Source organism: Capsicum annuum, chromosome 6 (assembly GCF_002878395.1).
Source record: "Capsicum annuum cultivar UCD-10X-F1 chromosome 6, UCD10Xv1.1, whole genome shotgun sequence".
Classification (NCBI taxonomy): Eukaryota; Viridiplantae; Streptophyta; class Magnoliopsida; order Solanales; family Solanaceae; genus Capsicum; species Capsicum annuum.
The window spans coordinates 220,975,178-221,001,049 of NC_061116.1; positions in this window are offsets into that span (position 1 = coordinate 220,975,178).

Genomic DNA, 25,872 nt, shown 5'->3' on the forward strand with positions numbered 1-25,872 from the left:
TTTGTAATCATTACTGTACTGTACTGTGACCATTAGGATGCCTCCAGTACATATCAACTGGGATCGACCCATGCTAGGCTTATGCCCCTGGGATACCACCCATAAACACATGAAATAGGGATCGACCCATGCTAGGCTTATGCCCCTGGGATACCACCCGATAAGAGAGAACTCCCATCACTTAGTTCAATTAATCTTTGAGATTGTTATTTCGGTCGCCTCCACATTTTTAATACTTTGAAACAATGATACATCAATAGGAACCAAGTAATAGACCTTCTATACAATAACGATGTAATAAAGACTCATTGGTACATCAACAATGTGTTTCAGAATCGTCAATATCACAACAATGAAATAAGAGCCTTTTGGTATATCAATGAAACATTTTGACACTTTATAGAATGGAAACAACTTCGTTGGTAACGTAGAACAATACATGTTTTTGGACAACCTCGGAATCTTACTTGATGGAACATTGGTGTTTCATGCCAAAGAACATTGTTAGAGTATGCTTTACATACCTCGTTGTAGATTCAGATACCAATTCAACACAACTTCCCGCCTTTACAAATCACTTATCTACAATGAAATGTTTGGCATCTAGTATTAGCAACCCAACACCACAATTCTCTTCCATAATTCCATACTACCAATATTTGCAAAACATTCTAAAACCCAACTTGAACAAGGGGTTTATGTGTGTATATATATATAATCATCATTTCAATACCACATCATCAATACCACATCATCACCCCAAATTCCTTCACAATTTAACATAATCCAACCATGCACAAGAATAATCCAACACCATTTCCAATCATCTTTCAACAACAATCAAATAACATACTTCTTATGCTCACATGCATATATATATACATATCCATATAAATAACACCAACATAATTTACATCCTTACCAAAAAAATGGCCCTTTTGATTTCGAAGTCCTGTTGGCACAAATAAGGGGTGCTTCTCGAAGCCCTTGAGACGGTGAACACAACTACGGAATCAATTTGGATTTTCTACGGTTGAATCACAAGATAATTGGAGTTGAAATTTGGCTAGGGTTTCTTAGTTTTCAATAATGGATGATAAATAATGGATATGAGGCTAAGTATATGTATATAATGACCAATTTTCGTTCAAGAGGTGATGGAAAATGACCATATTGCCCTTAAAAATTTAAGTAAATCCGAATCTGTCCATGGTGGACTGTTTTGATAGGCTAAAGTAAATCGGCCATAACTCTTTGATCCGATATCGGATTTGGGTGAAATTGGTATCGTTAGAAAGATAATTCAAAGGTCTTTCATTTAATATAAATTAGGCCATCCAGTTCGTCTTGTACAAGTAGTTATGATCGTTTGAAGTTGACCCTAAAAATCTGTTTTGAGAGGCTGAAGTAAAACGAGTATAACTCCTTCCTCAGATGTTGGATTTGGATGAAACCAATTGCATTGGAAAGAAGACTCAGAGATCTTTCTTTTGATATGTGGTATCTCTCCCAGTTCATTATATTGAGGGAGTTATGATCGTTCAAAGTTGACCCAAAAAACTGGCAGGCCTCAGTAGTTTTCCTGCACATTTACTGTTCACATCCCGGCCACCGTTTTAAAGTTTCGAACGAGCTCGCTTATATCCGAAACTTATCCGTTTTTGGAAATCTTTATATCGTTGGAAAGCTTATTCAATAAACTTCGTATGGAACCATCGACGGGAAAATTCCGGTATAAATAAAGTCGATTCCTATACACCTATAATCAAACTATACACTTGAAACCATCTCAAAATAATCAATACTCATACTTAAACTCATATATACCTAACTTAGGATCAATACATATACTCCAACACATATAACAATGACTAATGCACGTAATTAAGTACAGGGTGTTACAGGGAGAAATCTTGATTACATTGTAGATGCTATTGCATTATGATATGAGAAGATTTTTTTATTTATAAAAGTTCAAAACCTTTCCTAGGTTAGGAAAGAGGTTAGCCAAATATAGAAAAGAATTATATTTTTCTTTTAGGAAAAGTAGAAGTAATTATGGTAATTTTTATTTTGATAAAATAAAATTTAAATATAGTAAAAAAATTAGGATAAAAATACTAATAAATCTTTTCTTTTTGGCTTGATTTTTTTCACTTGATTCGTGTTCTTCACATATTTGATCTTTGTTCTTCATATAGTCTTCATCACTGTTGTTTGAAATATTTAAAAATGAAGCTTTTGGGGTTAAAAATATATGAGCCATTTGTAGGGTTAAAAGTAAGCTTTATTTTTAAATATGCAATAGTAGAATTATTGAAAATATGATTGACAATCGTTTCCACATGTAGTTTTTGAACATATATCTTTATTATCATCAAATTTGTTGCAATTTTCATCTTAAACTATCCTCAATCGAATCATCTGATCTTTGAACCATTGACTTTGATACCACTTATTGGATTCGAAATCGAGAGGGCGTCATGCGAAAACTTTTAGTTTGCAAATCATAATACGATAAATCAGACGATACATGAAAAATTAAACTAAAAATATATTATTAAATATGGTTTGGCCAAACGACATACATATTAAAAATAAAATTGAAAATTCTAAAATTTATTGGGAGAAATCTCCCTCTAAACAAAAACTCTTTAAAAACTACATAGTGGATATTATTGTGTTATGGTATGAGAAGGGGGTCTTCTATTTATAGATGTCTAAAACCTTTCCTCCAAGAAAGAGGTTAGCCAAATATGCAAAATAATTTTTTTTTACTATTTTCTTAAAAAAAATGAAATAAACAGTAATTAACTTCACCCTAAGCAGGCATGTCAATGAAGAATATATAGTTCGATGATGTTGGTTAAATGAGTTTTAAATTTCTAATCTGAGTTAATCATGGTAAATGACGAAATTATCCTCGTCAAACAAGCCTGTCAAGGAAGAGCACTTTGCTTTAAAAATGCATAACACGTGAAATTGATGCGAAAAACGGCATGCAAATGGCCAAACTCTCCCTAGGAGAGGCAGACATGTCAACAAAGTAGAATTTGCTTTAACAACTCCACTTCCACTTCTTATATAGAATAAAATAAAATAATATCAACAAAAACAACATATTTATGTATTTAAAGGCTTGATCATGTATCTAAGAGATGTAATACTTAATTACTCGAGTAAGATTATGTGATAAATCAAGACTTAAATGTGAGATTTGTATGTATTGTGGTTGATAGTTTTGACTTGTCCTTCCTAAATACGGTAATGATAATGCAGAAGCATATTAAAATAAGAACTTGTTAGAGTGAGATTTTCCTCACGCGACAAAACATTCAAATGTGTGTGACTAGTGATCAATGAAGTGGATTGAGAACCTGATCTCATGTTCAAATTTGAGCAAAGAAAAAGAAAAAATCTAGGCAAAAACTGAAGGTTCTTTAGAGCATTTTGATATTTTTATTAATATTGCTCTTATTAAATTGTCATTTTGCTGCATGTTGGGTCACTGCTTATGAACATAGTAACTTAAGTTACAATTTCATGTCCAGCACTAAAAAAATACTCCTATCCGTTCCTATAATTCATAGGTGCAACAGTTTTTCTCTCATTCATTGGTGGCATTATGTGCCTCATTAACTTGGCTGCAATTGTTTCAAATATTTAAGGTGAAAATGAGTAACAAGTTTTGGTAAACCATTGCATTAGCTTCTTTTGTTAGTGGGAAAAAATGTGACAAACACTCTTGTAACTTATTTGGTCTTTAGTTGGCTTAAGGTTCTTGTAACTTCTTACTTTTTATTTATCCATTATGTCTTATAATTATTGTAACTTAAAAGTCATTGATATTCTATTTTTACTATCCTATTTACTTATTTCTATTCATTGCATGGAAGGTTTCCTCTACTATAAATAGAGGTGGTCTTGCATGATTTTGGGACACACACAAGATTATAGAGAATTCACAAAAGTTAGTAAAAAAGAGAGTTTATTAGTTGAAGGGAGGTGCTCTTTTTGTGTTGTTTTGAACTCAACTTTTATCGAGAGTTGTTGAATTGTTCTTTGTGAGAAGGCTGTTGTATCCTGAAGGGGACAAATCAAGAAGATTACTGCTGGACCGGTGAAATAATTTTGTTGCAGTGGGCTTGAATCTCCTTATAGAAAGCGAGATATCCGCGCCTAGCCAAAGAAGAAAAAAAAGATTATTTTATTTTTCTTCACTTGTAACTTTTTAGTTGTAATTTTCTTGTAATTTCACCAATAAAAACGAACCCAAACACTATAAAATTTAAAAAAAAAAAACTAAAAAAAAGACTTTTTTCACACGATTTTGTAAGAAGAATGGGTATAAAAACATACATTAGCGTGAAGCACACATTCATTATGTATTTAATAGACAATTTTTTTCACCAACATCAAATTTTCAATAAGTCAGACCTCTTATAATTAAAATGTCTAATTATAATAAAATATATACAATCAAGTTTAGACAAACGCCGATAAGTATAGGAACAAAACCATAAATTAAAGATACTATCTATATATGATAACTTAATTAGATGTAACATTTCTAAGGCAATAATACGATTATTAATCTCCTCCACAAGATAATCAAACGTAAGAAAAGATATTTCTAGTGCAAACGTGTCAAGAAAATATAAGAGGAAGTTTAGTTTTCAATATTCAGGCAAAACAAACTGATGGGAGCATTCCCCCAAACTAATTTCATAATTGTCCACACCTTTCACTGCCTTCCTTGCAAGCTAGAGCTACTCTTGATTCGGGGATTTTATTTAAATTCTTTTGATAAAAAATTATAATATTTATGTATAATTTTTTATTTTTTTTATGTATAGTAGATATTGAATTTTCTTCACTTAATTCGTATGTATATTTCTAAACTCTCTTAGTGAAAATTCTGGCTCCGTGACGGACACGGAAGTTCCTTCCTGCTTCTATTGTTCTTTACCTCTATATTTATGGTAGTTGACACACATGGAATCGCATAACAACGTACACGTACTCTCTGCTTCTTAACAATTTCAACTTCCTCTTCCCATGTATATATAAAAAACCTTCCTCCAAACATTTCGGTATATATATTGTTCTAAGGAGAAAGAGTTTACGTTTGTACAAATTGGTATGGTACGTACTAATAATGGCAAAGAAGTTGGTACCCCTTCACTTTTTATTCTCCCACCAAAAAAAAAAATCTCAATTCTCCAAAATTGGAAACCATTAAAGAAGATGATAGAGCTGAACTAGGCCATGATGATAGATAATAGAAGTTTCATCTATTTAACCTTCTTAATGAAAATCTCTCCATCTTTTTTATTTTTATTTTTTGTTTAATGGGAGAATGGCACGTAGTGTAAATTTCAATCTCAGGCAGAATTAAACTTATGGCCATGGATCAAAGTATTGCTAGCTAGTTGTTATTTGGAAATTCTTCTGTTTCCATTTATGGAATAGAATGTTTTAGGTTATATAAATCCCAAAAACGATTTCTCTTTTCTGTAAGCTCTTTCAATTTTGCTACATTTCTCTTATGTATTTTTTCGGATCAAATGTGAAATGTTTTAATTGAGTTACAAGGGCTTAACAAAACTAAACTCTCTATGATCTTATAAATAGGAATAACATTTATATATACACTACTTTCAAGATATAGCTTATAAGATTACACTAAATTACTTCCTCGGTTTATTAATAGTTGTCCACTATTAATTTGTATGTTGATTAAAAAATAATAAATAATAAAATAATTTTATTATATTAATTTTTTAATATAATAAATTTAATAAATATAATAATAAATATAATAGTACTTTTTCGTCCAACAATACTTATCCACTAGTGACTTAACACATATATTAAAAAATAATAAATAATAGATATAATTTTATTATATCACTTTTTAAATATAATAAATACAATATTTTAAAAATGTGTTGAGTGATAAAAGTTAGTATTTAATAACAAAGTTAAACTGAATAGAATAAAATAAATTATTTACTAATTTTTTAATTTAAATAAATATTTTTAAATTTTTATTTTTAATATAGTCAACACAACAAGATAAACGTAGAAAAATATTATTGTTCACTTATGTAATTTCTGAAAGGGATATCTTGAGATTACTTGATAACTAGTTACCAAAAAACGAAAAGAGATTACTTGATAACTTTAAAAAGAACTGGTGACACGAATCGTGTCCTATGCGCCGCCCCATATGTATATATAAATTTAATTTTTCACTAAGTGGCGCAATTAAATTTAAATAACTTTTTAGTTTACTTTTACTTAAATAATATTTATTTATTATTAATTTTAATATATAAAAACAATAAATAATACACAAGAGGAAGTTTTCAGTCACCCTCTTTCAAAATCATAACAAACCGATCGGACCACATTTCACTTCACCAAACCAAATACTAATTCATAATTTAGCACGTGCCTTCTTTGGTCCTTCCAATGTTCTTGTCTATATTTATGGGGCATTGAACACACGTGGTATCCCATAACACCGTACACGTACTCCTTGATTCTTGATATTTTTCATCTCTCTCCCTATATAAACAAAGCCCCTCCAAAACATTTTAGTGTATTCATCATCAACCTAATTGTATACTTTCCAACATTTGTTCTCTTTGTCTTATATTTTTTTAAGGAGAAAGCTAACAATCTACGTTGTATTATTCATATTGACAATGACAAAGAAGATGGTGAATTTGAAGCCTTGGATTGAAGTTGCTCCTTCACTTTTTGTTTTCCCACAAAAAAATTCTCATCCTCCAAAATTGGAGACTATTCAAGAAGATGATAGAGCTGAATTATGCCAAGAGGGAGATGATAAATAAACAAATTAGTAATAAATCTCATTCTCCTTTTTTAACTTTCTTAATGATCAAATGCTGTTCATTATTTTTGGTTTAAAAGGAGGAGGGTATTTAGGGTACATTTCACAATCTCAGGCCGAATTAATTCTTATGGCCATGGATGAATTGTCTTACATTAACTAGTTGTTATTTGTACATTCTTCTGTTTCCATTTATGGGAATAGACTGTATTACTATATTATATAAATCTCAATAGTGATTTCTCTTTTCTATACGCTCTTTTAATTTATCTATATTTCTCTTATTTACTTTTTTTCATATCTGATTTGAAATGTTTTATTTGAATTGTAAGGGTTTTAAAAATAATCTCTCTACTATCTTCTCAAGATAGTGATAAGATTACACTATACTTATAAAATTACACTAGATATTATTATTGTTCACTTATGTATTTGAGAAGTATTACTCTATATCCTTTTCCGGCTCAATATATGTATTCCTCTGAATTAAATCAGAGATTTTTATTAATTTTACAAAAAATTGAGATGACATTAATTAGCTTTAAAAAAATTAAAATTTATATAACTTTTATTTCATTTTACTCCCCTTTTAAGTAGGGGAGAGCGTTCGGTCGGTTCCAATTCTTTAATATTGGTTTGGCTTATCGGTTTTCAGATTGACAAAAATAAAAATAATATCCGTAATCAAATTGAAATAAATTCGATTTGGTTATTTCAAATTTTTATTTTGATCTGAAATATTAAAGTAGTTAGCCTCTTTTTTTCATAACTTAATATTTAAAATTGATGATTTTTTTTAGAAAAAATATTTTTTCAAATCTATTTTTCATTTCTAAATATAAATAACTATAAATAACTCAACATGGATGAAAAGAAATGAAATAACTATAAGCTTAACATAATACATAACGTCATAATAATTCAAAATCACCTAAATAGTCCATAAAATATTTGAGTCACTAAAGTAATCCATAAACAGTTTACGGCGTATGCGAATCTACTATTAAATATTAATTGTGAATTACTAAATATTATATATAATATATATAATAAAAAAATATATATTATTTATTTATTTATAAAATTTTGATTTAATTGATTTTTTTAAATAAAAAATTGAATAGAAAAATTAAAATTTTAAAATTACAAATCGAATGCGATTCGAAAAATTGAAAAATCAAAATCAAAATTAAATTTTGATTTGATTTTTTTATTTAAATCAAAATATGTCCACCCTACTTGTGGAGTCGAGTAACTAATTTTAAATTTACAATATATAGTTGTCTAGGTAATTAATAGATGAAATTATCTTCACCGTAAGCTGGGGTGTCAATGAAGAATAATTTGGTGATGTTGACTAAATTAGTTTTAAATTTATAATTTAAAATAATTATGGTAAATGACGAAATTATCCTCGGCAAACAAGCGTGTCAAGGAAGAGCGCAAACGAGGAATCCAAAATTTCAGCAAAATCATCTACCCAAAGACATGCAAAATGACCAAACTGTCCTTAGGAAGCAAACATGTCAGAGAAGTATAGGATAAAATATAAAATAAGAATTTAAATTTAGTGCACCATCATGTATCTTTTTTTACAATATCCAATAATTTTTACCTGTTGTAGCAGGTCATTTATTTTTCAGGTAAAAATATAAAAATGAAATAACCTGCTATAACAGGTAAAAGTCACATGGTAAAAGTCACATGATGATGTAAAAAGAAAATACACAAACTTAAATTCTAAAATAAAATAATATTATCAAAAATAACATATGTATTTGTGGGCTTGATCATGTATCGAAGATATGTAGGACTTTAATCACTCGAGTAAAGATTATGTGATAAATCAAGACTTAGAATGTGAAATTTGTTCATATTATAATTGATAGTTTTGACTTGTCCATCATAATACGATAACGATAATGCAGAAACAAATTGAAAAAAAAGGTATTTGTTAGAGTAAAATTTTTCTCACACTACAAAGCATTCAAGGGTGTGATATAATAGTCAAAGAAGTGAATTGAGAATTTGACGCACAAGTTCAGATTTCAGCAAAGACCCAAAAAAGATTAAACAAAAGCTAACTCAAACACCATAATTATTTAAAAAATATTTTTTTAAAAAAAAAAAAATTTTCACACGATTTTATAAGAAGAATACAACAACAACAACAAACCCAGTGTATTCCCACTTAGTGGGGTCTGGGGGGGTAAAATGTACGCAGTCCATACCTCTACCTCTGATGAGGTAGAAAGGCTGTTTCCGAAAGACCCCCGGCTCAAGTAACGAGATATCACACAAACACATAGTACAACACAGAAGCAGATGACATAACATAGATACGACACCCATAAGGAATATAAAACAGAGTAAAGCATGAAGCACGCATTCGTTATGTACGTAATAGACAATCTTTTTCACCAACATCAAATGTTCAATAAGTTAGACCTCTAAGTAAAATGTCTAATTATAATTAATTACATACAATCCATCAGTTTAAAGAAGTTTATTTATTTTGAATTGGAGTCTCTTTGAAATAGCATTTCTACTTTGTTTGAGGTAGTGACATAAACTGCATGTATCTTACCTTCTTTAGATTCGCCTTCACTTTATAGAAATATATGTACTGAATATATTGTCATTTTTGTTTAGAAAAACGTCTATATGTATAAGATCATAACAATAAATTAAAGATACTATCTATATATGGTAACTTAGACTTTACATTTCTAAAGGCTATAATACAATTATTCGAAACTTCAAAGCAGACACGAAATAAAAAAATAAAAAAATAATACGATTATTATTTATCCACAAGGCACTCAAATATCGTAAGAAAAGATATTTCAAGTGCAAACGTGTCAAGAATATATAAAAGGACGTTTAGTTTTCAATATTCAAACTAATGGGAGCATTCCACCAAGCTAATTTCATACTAGTCTACACCTTCCACTGCCTTCCTTGCTGCTTCTATTGTACTTTGCCTCCATATTTATGGTATTCAACACACGTGGAATCATTAACGGATCTACGTGTAATTAAGGGGTTTATTTGAATCTTATTTGTTGAAAAATTACATTATATATGTAGGATCAAATTTTAATTTATGAAATTTATGTTAAGTATTGAACTCCATTGATATAAGTTTAAAACTTGGTTCAGTAATGAAGGGGTGCAAATTTTTTAAATCCTTGTGGATTCGAGTTGCTTTTTTCAATCCTTTATATTAGCTTTTGAATTCAATCCATAGTTACTTTCTTTTAATCTCTTGCTTTTTGTCTCCTTTTGTTTTCTGTTCTCTCTCGCTTTTCTATTTCCTTTTGTTTTTTCTTCTCTCACTTTCATAGTTACTACTCGCTTCGTTTCAAAATAAATGAATTGTTGGAGTATTTATTGGTGTTTCAAAATAAGTAAATCATTGAATCTTTTTTCAAATTTGCCCTTATAATTTGACAACCAATTAACTTTTGAAAAAGTATTACAAGGTCAACTTTTTTTTTGGGTAAAAATGAAAAATTGTGTTAAATTTATGTCTTTAATGCTTTTTTCTTAATATGTATGTCAAAAATCAACAATTCATTTATTATGAAACGGAGGGAGAAATTTGATGATGCACTTCTTTTTCTATTTTTTCACAAAATTATACTACATACATTTATTTGTTATTTATCTATTTTGACTGATTTAAAATAGTTTACATCTTTTTTCCTAAAAATTAAGAAAAAATTAGTATTAGTTTTATCATATTAATGTATAAATAACTTAAACGTAAAGTATAATACAGATAATTTATTATACTTTTTATGTAGTTTCTAAATATGTAAATTATTTTTTAAAAAGTTTAAAAATTGTATGTCTAAATGTACGATCAAAATAAAGAAGTTTAACTTCCCCGTTTTATCGTTCATGTTGAGGTAGAATTGAACTTTGTCTAGCTCGCTCAAATCAAATTCGACCCGCTTATTTTTGAGATCCTGTAAACGTGCTTAGTTATTTTATTTAAACCCCTTAATAGAAATTCTGGCTCCGCTCAATCACATAACACCGTACTCGTACTCTCTACTTCTTAATATTTTGAACTTCCTCTTCCTATATTTATATAAAGAAAACCTTCCTCCAAAGATTTAGGTTATATTGTTCTAAGGAGAAAGTGTCTACGTCTGTACAAATTGATAATGGGACGTACTAACAATGGCAAAGAACACGGTGCATGTGAAATGTTTTGCTCGAGTTATATGGCGCGGGTAATAAAACTAAACTCTTTATGATCTTCTCAAAAGGAATAACATTTATATATACACTATTTTCAAGATATCGTTTAAGATTACACTAATATTACTTTCTCCGTTTATAAATAGTTGTCCCCTATTAATTTATTGTCGGTTAAAAAATAATAAATAATAAAATAATTTTATTGTATTAGCTTTTCCATATAATAAATTATATACTTTACAAAAATACATTGAATAAGGAATAATATTTAATGTTAGGGATAAAATGAATAGAAATAAATAAATTATTCATAAATTTTTCAAGTTGAACATATATTGTTGGACATCTAATTTTATATAATGGATAAGTAAAGATGGACGAAAAAATACATTCTACGTTCAACAATACTTATCCATTAATGACTAGACACACATAATAAGAAATAATAAATAATAAATATAATTTATTATATAACTTTTTAAATATAATAAATATAATGTTTTAAAAATGCACTGAGTGATAAAGATTATTTAATAAAAAATTTAAAATAAATAGAATAAATTATTTATTAATTTTTTAAATTAAATAAATATTTTGAAAATTTTATTTTTAATATAGTCAACAAATCAAGATAAACATAGAAAAATATTACTATAATTCGTTTATGTAATATCTGAAAAGGATATCTTGAGATCACTTTGCAACTTTAAAAAGAACTAGTGACACGAATCGTGTCCCATGCGCCGCCCTATACATAAATTTAATTTTTCACTCAGTGGCGCAATGAAATAACTTTGTAGTTTACTTTTTTTTTTTTTTAAAGTAATACTCTTATTTATTATTGACTTAGCATGTGAAAAAAATAATTTAATAAATAATAATACATAAGACGAAATTTCAGTCAACCTCTTTCAAAATCATAACAAATGGATTGGACCATTTCACCAAACAAATACTAGGAGGAATTCATAATTTTGCACATTCCTTCTTTGGTGCTTCCAATGTTCTTGTCTAATATTTATGGGGCATTCTACACACCGTACAATCACATAGCACCGTACATGTACTCTTTGGTTCTTGATATTTTTCATCTTCCTCTCCGGCTCTCCCTATATAAATAAAGATAACCCCTCCAAAACATTTTGGTATATTTATCATCAACCCAATTATAAACCTTCCAACATTTGTTCTCTTTGTCTTATATTTTTTTAAGGAGAAAGCTAAACAATCTACGTTGTATTATTCATATTGATAATGGCAAAGAAGATGGTGAATTTGAAGCCTTGGATTGAAGTTGCTCCTTCACTTTTTGTTTTCCCAAAAGAAAATTCTCATTCTCCAAAATTGGAGACTATTAAAGAAGATGACAGAGCTGAATTAGGCCAAGATGGAGATGATAAATAAACAAATTAGTAATAAATCTCATTCTCCTTTTTTAACTTTCTTAATGATCAAATGCTATTCATTATTTTTGGTTTAAAAGGAGGAGGGTCTTTAAGGCTACGTTTCACAATCTCAGTCCGAATTAATATAATTCTCATGGCCATGGATGAATTGTATTACTTACTAATTAGTTGTTATTTGTACATTCTTCTGTTTCAATTTATGGAATAGAATGTATTACATCATATAATTAATCTCAAAAAATGATTTTTTTCGTTTCTGTACGCTTTTTTCATTTTGCTATATTTCTCTCATATACTTTTTCATATCTAATTTGAAATAGTTTTCTTAATAAGGGTATAAAAAATAACCTCTCAAGGATAAGATTACACTTTTAAAATTGCAATTATAAAATTATACTATTCCCTCCGTTTCAGAATAAATAAATTGTTGGAGTATTTATTGGTGTTTTAAAATAAGTGAATTGTTGAATATTTTTCCAAAATTAACGTTATGATTTGACAACTAATTAACTTTTGAAGGTCAGCTTTTTTTTGGGGGGTTAAAAATGAAAAGTTATGTTAAATTTATATTTTTAATGTTTTTTTTCTTAATTTGTGTATCAAAATTTAACAATTCATTTATTATAAAACAGAGGAGTACTAAGTATTATTATTGTTCACTTATGTATTCCGGAAAAGGATATATTGAGAATATTCCATATATAACTTCAAAAGACTGGTGAGAAGAATCGTGTGCTATGCACCGGCTATATATATTCGTGTGAATTAAATCAAGAATTTTTATTAATTTTAGAAAATGTTAAAATAGATAATAATTAACTCCAAAAAATTAAAATTTATGTAACTTTTATTTCATTTCACTAACTTTTTAAGTGGTGTCAATTAACTAATTTTAAATTTACTAAATAAATAAGTCTAGGTAACTGATGAAATTATCTTCACCGTAAGCAGGCTTGTCAATGAAGAATAGTTCTGAGATGTTGATTAAATGAGGTTTAAATTTATAAATCTAAAATAATCATTGTAAATGACGAAATTGTCAAAGGAAGAGCACTTTGCTTCAACAAATGCATAAAACATGAAATTCACGTGGAATTCAAATTTTCAGCAAAATCATCTGCCCAAGGGCATGCAAAATGACCAACCTGTCCTTAGAAGTAAGAAGCAAACATGTCAACGAAGTGGAATATAATTTAATAGCTTGATTTTTACTTCTTATATAAGATAAAAAAAAATAATAGTAACAAAAATAACACATAATATGTATTTGGGGGCTTGATCTTATATCTAAGATATGTAAGACTTAATTACTCGAGTTAGATTATGTGATAAGTCAAAAGTTGAATGTGAATTTTTTTACGTATTATCGTCGATAGTTTTGACTTGTGCTTCCTAAATACAATAATGATAATGCAGAAACACTTTGAAAATAATAGATACTTGTTAGACTGAGATTTTCCTCACACGACAAAGCACCAGGGGTGTAAACAATGGTCAATGAAGAGGATTGAAAATCTGACGTCCAGATATAAATTTCAGCAAAAACGAAAAAAAATTAGGCAAAAGCCAATCCAAACATCATAATTATATTAAAAAATGTTGTTGTACAGAACACAAAGAAGAAGAAAACGTTTGAGGATAAAAAATATTCTTCTTGTTTATTCATTCAAATTTGAGAATATAAATAGACAAAAATACTCCTATTCTATTTATAACTAGGAAACTAATAAAATCATATTTTAACTTCAACTAGGATACTAATAAATCCTATTCTATATCAACTTAAATAACTGAATTTCAGAAATAAAATTACTAAACTAAAAAAGAAAAATAACAGTAAATAACTCAATACTTCAACACTCCTCCTTGAGATGTTTGCTGGTAACTCCAAGATGTTCACGAAGAGTTTCTTTTGAAAGAGCTTTGGTAAATATATCAGCGAGTTGATCCTCTTTGGTGGCAGAGTCTAGTTTTTTAAGGTCATATTCTTTCAGCTTCCCCACAACGTATTCATCAATGGCATCAACCATGTAGAGCACTTCATATCTGCTGCCATATGAGGGTAACAGGTGATGTGACCTCGCTATTGATGTTTCACTTTGAAGTTTTTGTTCCATCAAAGGTGTCAACGTAGTAACCCACTTACTGAATTCAACACGCCTAGTATAGATCAATTCCATTATTTTACCACATAATACATCAACCATTTGAGTTATTGGCAGCTCATTCACCTTCGCAATCCAATCATAGGAAGGCTGCCTAAAGTTGCATGTCAAGTGGTCATACCTTGCCCCACAAAAAAAGGTATTTGCCCAGTGTTCGGGCTCACTTCTAGTTACCTAATTGTAAACTTCAGGTGAGATAGCTTTAATATTCTCAGCATAACGGTCAAAAGACTCGCATTTTGGGGCACAAGCAGCAACATATAAATCTTGGATCATAAGGCGTCTAGCTTCATGCGAAAACTGCCCTTTTAAATTATTATTAGTAAGGCTGCGTACGATACACCGTTGTGGTGGGGTCCTTTCCCGGACACCGCGTATAGTGGTAGCTTTAGTGCACCGGACTGCCCTTTTTTTCTCTACAAGGCAACACAGACAAAAATTGTGGTAACATTCTTCACCAAAGACATTTTGCATAGACTCTCTTATCCCTCTTTGGAAATCAGAAATAAAAGTAATTGGACGCGATCCTGAGACAACAGATTTTAGTTCTGAACTGGCTTGTCTCCTCATCTTCAGAAGCCTCTTTCTTTCCACGAGAATTTGACCCTCCAGACACTAGAGTACTGCTTGAAGCAGGGACCTGTGGAAAGCCACTACTTGCATGCTTAGGATTTGTGGGAGCTGATGTCTTAGCACCTGCTAGATGACTTGAAGAGTTAACTTGGGAAGAAACTTTTGAACTGGAAACAGGTTCATTTAACCAAGAAACCGTTGTCTCAACATCAACAGGCAAATCAACATTATCAAATTATGCCTGCATGCTCAAGTAATCACATTCATCATCATTTTCGTAAAACAACTAGTCATCATCATCATCATAATTTGACATATCATCGCAATTATCCATCCCATCATCTTCGTCATTCTGATCTTCATGAAATGTGACGTCTGAATTGGAACCATTGTCATTGCCAGAGTCTGGAGATTCGGATGTGGTCCCAACTACAGTATGTGGATTATCCTTAGTTATAGGCTCCTTATTGTTTTAAAGTTTTTGAGGATTTTATTTAGAAGTGATTTGTTCAATTTCAACATCCATTGTAGCGCATCAATTTTCAATTTTTTCATAATGAAAAATAAAATCGTCATCGTTGTGCTTGGTGGTCACAATAACCTGCTCACATTGACTACTTCAAGAAATTTGCTCAGAATTTGAGTTCCAATTCAAAGGAAAACTTCTTTTTATCATTTCTACCGTAATCACTTCTTGGCCGCTGGATTTGGAAACAACACATTTTTTTTCTTTGAATAGTAACATATAATCTTTTTCTAGAATTTGACCAACACTCAAAAGATTTTGGTCAAGATCAGGTACCAACAAAATATCTTGAATAAATTTAGTACCTTTGGGAGCTTCAATTTCCACAGTTCCTTTACCAACAATCTCCAATGTGGTTTTATCGGCCAACTTGACAATACCTTTGACATATTCTAACTTCGTAAAATATTCTCGTCTGCTGGTCATGTGTTGAGTGCAACCATTGTCCAAAAACCATGTATTTTCATCATTCAATCTTGTTATTGTCATTGCCATAAACACAAACTCTTCCTGTTCTTCAACTTTTGAAACGTTGGTTTTTGTGTTTGTTGATTGTTCTCCTTCTTCACTCTGCCAAACCTTTCAATATGTCCAAACTTATTGTAATATCTACACTGGAGAGGTAGTTTCTTCCCCTTAAACCAACAATCATGCTCTTTATTGGTTTTACTGCAATACGTGCATGGAGAAAAATTTTCTCTCTTCTTGACTCGATTGCGAAAATCGCCTTGATTATTTCTACTAGAATTAGTAGAAGTTTCAGGGATTTTACCATCCTCTTGCATTTGCATCTTTCCTTTGAACTTGGCGTGAAGAGAAGTTTCAGTAGCTTCTTCTAGCCTCAAGGATCTTCTTTGCTCTTGAGCTTGAAGAGCATGTACAAGTTCTGAAGGTGACAATTTTGTGAGATCCTTCGAATCTTCGAGTGAGAAGATCTTTGCTTCAAATCTTTCTGGCAAATCACAAGAACCTTTTCCACGATTCTTGAATCTGTAAGCACTTCTCCCATAAGCCTGATTTGGTTTACAACCTTTATCAACTTGTTGGAGAATTCTTCAATAATTTCTGAATCCTTCATTCTGAGAATTTCAAACTCTCTTCTCAGATTTATCACTTTTATTTGTCTGATTTTGTCACTTCCATGAAATTCTTCTTTCAACTTGTCCCAAGCCTCCTTTGCAGTCTCACTCGCCATAACTCTAGAGAAAATTACTTCCGAAAGTGCTGATTGTATGCAAGAGAGAGTTTTAAAGTTTTTTGCAACCTCTTCTCTGTGATTCTTAATTTGCGCCATAGTTGGGGATTTACCTTTCCTCCAATCTCTACCATTTGCCACAGATCATATGCTCGCAAGTATGTTCTCATCTTGATAGTCCAAATTGGATAATTCTCACCAGAAAAAATTGGGGGTGAAGGAATTGAAAAATTGTTGGAAGCCATAGCAATATTGACTTTTATGCAGGGTTATTTTTGGGGGTCTTCACTCTCATAGATCCCTCAAGAAATTGGCTCTTGATACCAATTGTTGTTCTACAGAACACAGAGAAGAAGAAAACGTTTGAAGATAAAAAATATTCTTCTTGTTTATTCATCCAAATCTGAGAATATAAATAGACAAAAATACTCCTATTCTATTTCTTACTAGGAAACTAATAAAATCTTATTCTAACTTCAACTATGATACTAATAAATCCTATTTTATATCAACTTAAATAACTGAATTTCAGAAATAAAATTACTAAATTAAAAAAGGAAAATAACAGCAAATAACTCAATACTTCAACAAAAACTAATTATATTAAAAAAAATTGCAAGAGAAATTTTCTTCACACGATTTTATAAGAAGAATGGACCAAAATATATGATCGGATATAAAATATATACAATCAAGTTTAGAGAAACGTCCATATATATAGGATCAAAACCATAAATTAAAGATACTATATCTAGATGTTACATTCCTAAGGCAAAATACGATTATTATTATTTATCCACAAGACACTCGAACGTAGGGACGGCAATGGTGCGGTGCGGGTGCGGGTGCAGGGCGGGTTTTTATTAAACTCATAAGTTTTAAAATAGCATCGCATGATATTTAAACCCGTATAAACCCGCCCCACATTCATACCCGTGGATAACCGCACCGCACCGCTCCATGCTTTAATTTTTTTCCTTTTTTTTTGAAAAATTTGTAACTCTATTAAAAATCATAATATTTTTAAATCTACGATTAGAAAATAATAACTAATTTCTATTATATCACTTTTCACTAAAAAATTGTCAAAAAGTATAACGTGTACAAGTAATGATCAAATATCATATTTTTATTCAAATGAATAGAGATGTTAAAAAAGCTAATATAAAATTATTTATTTGTAGTGTTATGCATGTAGTTTTAAGTATCATAAAATTTAAGTAAAGAACACATATAATTTTAGGTATATTCACGAGAACAATATTAATTTTTAATTTTTTTGTTATTTTAAACCTGCATATATCCGCAATCCACATCACACCGCACCATTTTAAAAAAAATTTATTTTAACCTGCACAACACCCATACCGCACCACATAACTTAAAACTCGCACAACGCGGCATAACTTAAAATCCACACCACACCGGATCCGCACCGCTCCATTGCCATTCCTACTCGAACGTAAGAAAAGATATTTGTAGTGCAAACGTGTCAAGAATATATACGAGGAAGTTTAGTTTTCAATATTCAGGCAAACAAAATTCCACCAAATTAATTTCATAATAGTCCACTTCTTCCACTGTCTTCCTTGCTGCTTCGTTTGTTCTTTGCATCTATATTTATGTCATTCAACACACGTGGAATGGAATCACATAACAGTGTACACGTACTCTCTGCTTCTTAATATTTACAACTTCCTCTTTCTCTCTCTATATTGTACTCCTATAAAACAAACCTTCCTCCAAAGATTTAGGTATGTTGTTCTAAGGAGAAAGAGTCTACGTTTGTACAAATTGTTATGGTACGTACAAACAATGGCAAAGAAGAATTTGAAGCCTTCGATTGAGAAACTATTAAAGAAGATGATAGACCTGAACTAGGCCAAGATGATGAGTAAATAATTAGAAGTTTTCTTCCCTTTCCAATTATGGAATAGAATATTTTAGATTAGATATTATATAAATCTCAAAAACAATTTCTCTTTTCTCTACGCTCTTTCAATTTTGCTACATTTCTCTTACATATTTTTTCATATCTAATGTGAAAGGTTTTTCTTGAGTTACAAGGGCGTAACAAAACTAAACTCTCTATGATCTTCTCAATTAGAATAACATTTATATATACACTGCTTTTAAGATATCGTTTATAAGATTACACATTTACACTAATATTACTTTCTCCTTTATTAATAATTGTTCATTATTAATTTGTACGTTGATTAAAAAATAATAAATAATAAAATAATTTTATCATCTTATTTTTTCAATATAATAAATTTAAAGCTTTCAAAAATACATTGAATAGTAAATAATATTTAATGTTAAGGATAAAATAAATAAAAATAAATGAATAATTCGTTAATTTTTCAAGTTGTACATATATTATTGGACATCTAATTTAGTATAATGGATAAATAAAAATAAACGGAGAAGTACTTTCTCCGTCTAACAATAATCAACCACTAGTGACTTGACGCACATATTAAAAAATAATATAAATAGATATAATTTTAGTATATCACTTTGTGAATATAATAAATATAGTATTTTAAAGACGCATTGAGAGAAAAATTATTTAATAACAAATTTAAAATGAATAAAACAGAATAAATTATTTATTAATTTTTTAAATTGAATAAATATTTTAAAATATTCCTTTTTAATATAATCAACAAATAAAGATAAACGAATAACAACATTATTGTTCACTTCTGTAATTTCTGAAAAGGATATCTTGAGATCACTTGGCAACTTTAAAAAAAACTAGTGACACGAATCGTGTCCTATGCGCCGCCCAATATGTATACATAAATTTAATTTTTCATTAAATGGTGCAATTAAATAACTTTTTAGTTTACTTTTTTTTTATAATAATATTTATTTATTATTGACTTTAACATATAAAAATAATAAATAATACTACATAAGAGAGTTTTCAGTCACCAAAATCATAACAAACGGATATAGTCAGTCACCCTCTTTCAAAATCATAACAAACGGATATATAGGAGCATTCCACTAAACAAATAATTCATAATTTTGCACATACCTTCTTTGGTGCTTCCCTTGTTGTCTATATTTATGGGGCATTCAACATACGTGCTATCCCATAACATCATACACGTACTCTTTAATTTTTGATATTTTTCATCTTCTTCTCCCTATTATTATTATTATTATTATTTTTTTGATAAGAAGAGGGTATATCATTAGAAGTTAATTGAAGTTATTACAAGACGGATTGTAGGGGTCTCCCGTATCCCCTAGAACCAGTTGATAAGTATCTAGATTAAAGTTTGTTACATAACCATGTGCAACCTTTCTAGGAAAGGCAGTCCCTAGCTTGTCTGCTTCCAATAGATATTGTCTGCTTCCCATAGATCTTCAGCATACGAAGGTGGAATTGTCAAAATTTGCACCTGTTCAAAAGCTGCCTTCCCTCCCTGAGATCTGGCCAGTGTATCAGTGAACTTGTTCTGCTGCCTGCAAGAGTGCTTCAGTGTTGGGTTGTTCAATCTTTGCATTAAGGACCTGCATTCCGAGATAACATTGCAGCAGACGAGGTGGTTAGTGCATAACATTTGTTGTGCAGTTTTAGAATCTGAATTGATTTCCAAGGGAGTTAGGTTGTTGGAGTGGGCTATCCTGAGTTCTTCAATGATTGCTAGTAATTCAGCTAGCTGCGCATCAGCATGTGGGAGGTTCTTTATGAAACCTAGGATCCAGTTACCTTTGTGGTCTCAAAATACACCCCCTACTTTACCTGGGCCTGGTTGGGTCCTAACACTTGCATCAGTGTTGAGTTTATAGGAGCCCTGGGTTGGGGGTTCCCATTTGAGATAGATGGTGAAGTAAGGTTTTAAAGAGTTGGTGGGATTCAGAATGGTGAGGGCATATTCATTGGTATGAGCTATAGTTTGTTCAATAGAGATGTTGTCATCTCTTTTGTTGAACAGGTTGTGATTTCTGGTTAGCCAAATATTCCACATGCAAAAAAGTAGGATGGTATCCCAAGAGTACCAGTTGTTGAAAGGTTTGGTTGTTATGGTTTTCCAAGTGTATCCAGTTGTGATTATTGAGGGAGGTAGAGTCAGAGTAGGCAATGGAGATGCTGTTAGAAGCAACTCCATCCTTGAAGGCTTTAACTTTAGGGCACTGGAAGAAGATATGAGAGATGTCTTCTTCAAGGTTAGTGTAGTGAAGACAGTTGGGTAACAACTCCATTCCCAAGTGATTGAGGTAACTCCCAGTTGGGAGTTTGTTGTGGTTGAGGAGCCAGAGGAATGTTTTGATCTTAGTAGGGTTTTAAGATTCCAGATCCAGAGGTGATCTTTGGCAGGTTTAGCTAAGACACCCTTGTTATTGGATAAAAGGGTGTTGCAGGCACTTTTCATTGTGAACTTGCCATCTGGGAGCTATCCCAGATGAGTTGATCCTCTTTCACACTCTGGGTGGGGATGTAGAAGTTGGTAACAATATTTTGCAGGTCATGGGGAAGGGCAAATGATATAGCCTCAAGGTTTCAAGTTCTTTGCCTTTAAATAGTATTAATAGTAAGCTTGTCCTCTACCTTGTTCAAAGGGCCAGCAATACAACTCCTAATAGATTGGTGGTTGGGGATCCATTTATCTAGGAAGAATCTGACTCTGTTCCCTCAATGAACAGTCCATCTTTGATTTTCCATGCATGTTAACCATCCCTGTTTTATGCATTTCCAGGTTCTAGAGCAGGCTCTTTGTGATGGTCCTCTATGGCGTTGTCTGTAGTATTTATTGTAAAGAACTCTTTTCCAGAGGGATTGAATGTTATGGTACATTAGTGTTATGGTACATTCTCTATGCTAGGCTAGCATGAGCAGCCTAATTTCTGATTTCACATTTTTGGAGTTCCAACCCCCCTTGGATTTTGGCTTAGAGATTCTTTTTCAACTGAGAAGGTGAATTTTTTCCCTATCAGCTTACCCTTTTGCTTAGCCATTTTTGTATCTAACAGCACCAACATTGCAGGATTGTGGAGTTTAACTTATGAGGTACATTGTCTCCTGAAGGTTGCACTGCGGGCTCCCCTAACATTCCAGATGATGAAATTTATCATTAGGTTCATTAGAATTCGGGGTATGGAGATGACAGTCTTTTTTTTCCCCTTGGCTTGAGTAGGGTTTGTAATTTTGAATAGCCTCGGTGTTATCCCCTACTCCATCATTGTCTTTAGGGTCAGAGAGAAGGTCATATGTGTTTTTGGACAAAGCACAATAATAGCTTCTCTTGATGATTTTTTAAATTCTTTTTCAAAGTAATTCTTTAGAAGAAAGGTCTCTGGGCTTAGATCTCTAAGATTTTCCAAAATCTCTTCTAGATCCTGATTGCATTGCCTTAGGTTGTTGAGGTTGGAGATTCCTTCCTCTTCTTGGTTTTCTGCCCATGTTTCTGATATTTGGGGAAGGTGCTGACTCATTAGGGGGCCCATGGGATTCCATAGTATGAAAGAAGGGCCCACTAGTGATGCATTGGAAGGTTGGGTTGGAAAGGAGGGTAGAGTCTGAAATATTTAAGATAGGAGAAAGTTCTAATCTTGTGTGTGTAAGTGTATAGTGTTCATGGATGTTTGGGCCTGGAGGAGGGTTTACATCCAAAGTTGGTTGCCCAACAGATTGACTGGGTTATCTATTGCATCCCTCACTACATTATCCAGGTAGTGAGGGTCTTGCAAAGTTAGGATGACTGGTTGATTCCCAATGCAAGCATTGAGTGTCAGAGGGAAGTCTTGGAGTAGCAATTCCAACCAGGATGTTGGTGAGTGATCCTGAGGAGTGGGAGCAGTCACCAAAAAGATGGGGTTCTTTGGGTTTGAGGCATTTTGTGCTGTCTGTTGCTGAGTTTTATCCATTGGTAACTTGATGGTTTTGCGACTGGTGGTTGTTAGGAAGATCTTTACCATTTTTAGAAGGGAGATGTTGATTGGTAGAGTTAGAGTTAATGGATGTGACCTCGATGGTCCTGGACAGTTGGGGTTCCTTTTATTCCCCTTTCAGAGGAGTTAATGTCTTTCATTAAATTGGTTGATCCTCCAGGGGTGGCAAAGGCATTAATAGACATGACCTTAAGGGTCTTGTCATCTACAGTGTTCAGTTGAACATTCTTGACTGCAAGAATGTTTTTTCCCCTCACATTGAATCTATTTTTTTTGTCAATTTGATCATTTTTTTTCTCAAGTAAGGTGGTTCCTTAGGCACGAGACATGAAGTTTCGTGGCCTGTTGTGACCTGATCCTTAGTGGAGTCTTTCTCCAAAGGGGGATCTTCCGACTTATTCAAGGTCTGAGATGGCGTCGCCGATCTGTTAGAGATATTACAGAATGGGGTTGTATGGTGAGAAGACTTACCTGTTTTAGATCCCTTTTATGTTACCTGTTCTGGTGTACCATTGGTCAGTACTCTCCTTTTGGGGAAGCTTACGAGGGTCCACATGTCTTCTGATCTGCCCGGAGCGTGAGGTGAGATGGTGGATGAGCTTGCGACAGGCTGATCTAGAGGCGTGGGTGTGAAGTTGTAGTTTTTAAGGGTGTGGCCTACCCTACCACAACCCACACATAGGACTCTATTCCCTTCGTATTCTACTATTTAGGTATAGTTCCCAATTATGATTGATTTCTTAACTGGGTGTCAAAAGGGAATTTGTATACAAAGGCGTGTGTATCTTCCACGAAGGTTTGCGGAAGTACATGAATCGATCTTGAGTAGGGAGCCCAGATAGTCTCTAATTTTCTCAAGAATCAGATGGTCGTAGAACTCCGTTGGAAGTTGTGGTAATCTGACCCAAATTGTAGTGTGAGACATTGTCTGAATCGAGGGTGCAAAGTTTGGCTCCCATGTTACAACTGAAAGAAAACCCCCAACTACGAACCATGGCCCGCCATGTAGGGCTTTAATCTTGTTCTCCTCCTTGCTGAATTTAGCGGTGTAGAAACCATGCCCTAAATCAATTAGGACGAGAGGCTCCGATGGTTTTTAGAGATCCATTATTTTAGATTTGAGCAATTGGTAAGAGATCTTCTTGTCCATTAGCTTTACTATAACGAAAAAGCGCCAAGGATGGTAGATCCGTTCTTTTTCGATCTCCGATAGAAGAATTGGCTCACCTTTTTTTGGGTTTGACTTTAATGGAAATCTTTCATTGGTATTGTAGAATTTGTTTAGATCCTGAGCCTTATCTGTTAGGATCTCTTTAAAGGATGGTTTTTCTTGTTTTCCTTCTGATTCTTCCATGGAGATTTCAACATTTTGTTATGGATCCGGCGGATACTATACTATATGTACATATACTTACTATATAAAGGAGAATGTAACTTTTTGGTGGTCATTGATTACATTCCAACAAAGGCTTACCTATATAATGTAACTTTTTGGTGGTCATTAGTTACGTATCAATTAAGACTTACCAATTAAAGAGCTTTCTCTTAAAAATTTGTCATTATATTTGACTTTTATTACTTTCTTTACTACATAAATAAAAATCAAGAACTTTCAAGCCTTTTTTGATAAATACATAATCTCTTAAACTAACATTTTGAAAGTGATGTCACATATAATATAACATTTCATATGTTTCATTTTTATCTTTAATATATTTCTTTATTACTTGAATTGCTACATTCATTTGGGTAAGATTAGAGGACTTCAAATTCCTCTTAAAATGCTTAAGAAATTATGAAGTTTGATAAAACTTTTTAAAAAATTATCGCTTTAGAAATTCAGAACAAAAGTTTATACTTCTTTAGTTAATTTTTACTTGCCAAAATTCGCTTCATGAGAGTTAATTTGACTAATTTTTTAAAATAAATTAAATTAGAATAATTTAATATTTAAAATTTAAATGTTCGAAACTGTATGAAAATACTATAAGTTGCAATCTTTCTCATATTAATATGATGGAGACATGCATTTTAAAAATGTTATTCAAAGTTCATGCAGTTTGACTCTCGAAAAATGATGTGATCGTTGAAAGGCTATATTAAGGATTCGAAAAAAAAATCATCTAATTAATAGTGACAACTTAGTAAAGTATACTTTGTATTTGTTATTTTCCCATATACACATGAAAAAAAGTTGATAACAATTAAAATGAAATAAAGAGAATAAAAAGAACATGTCACTACACAACCTGATTGGGAACAAAATGAGTTGCTTGAATGCTAATACCACCAATCAGTGCAGCGGAAAGGATAGAAGCTCCTAGGGAGAGGTAAAAAGAATTTTTTTTTAAAAATAATATTCGTAGCTCAATTAGTTGGCTATTGAAACTTTCACCGATGGTTAGTCTTCACACCACAAATTGATGGTGTAAAATTTCACATTTGATTATTACTTTGCCATTATTCTATTTTTAACAATTTACATATGAATCTTTGTAATTGATCAATATATATATTACTTTACTATACTATTATATATAAGGGAGAATTTCAAATTTTGGTAGTCCTCACAAAGACATTTTAGATATTTCACTTCCTTGGTTAAGTGAATTAAGAGAATACACATGGCAATTGATGGTGTTCTCTTATTAAATATTTTTATTCTTGTCCTCTTTTTTTTTTTTTTTTTTTTTTTTTTAATTAAGGCCATTCCCACTTGTGTGTTTGTAATTGATCTCTTCTTATCACTTAATAAATTATCTTTTGATTAAAACTCCCTTCATTTTAAATTAATAATCATTTTTGCTCAAAATAATTATTTGAAAATAACTTTCATATAAAATCAAAGTTAGTAATAATTTTCAACTACATTTTTAAAGTAAATATTGTTCAATTCTTTAAAAATGTATAATAAATAAGATAATTTAATCAATAATAAATAGTACATTACCTTTATTATTTTTTTTAGCGGACATGAGAAAAGATAAATCAGTAATTAAAATAGGGTGACTAGAATATTTTTT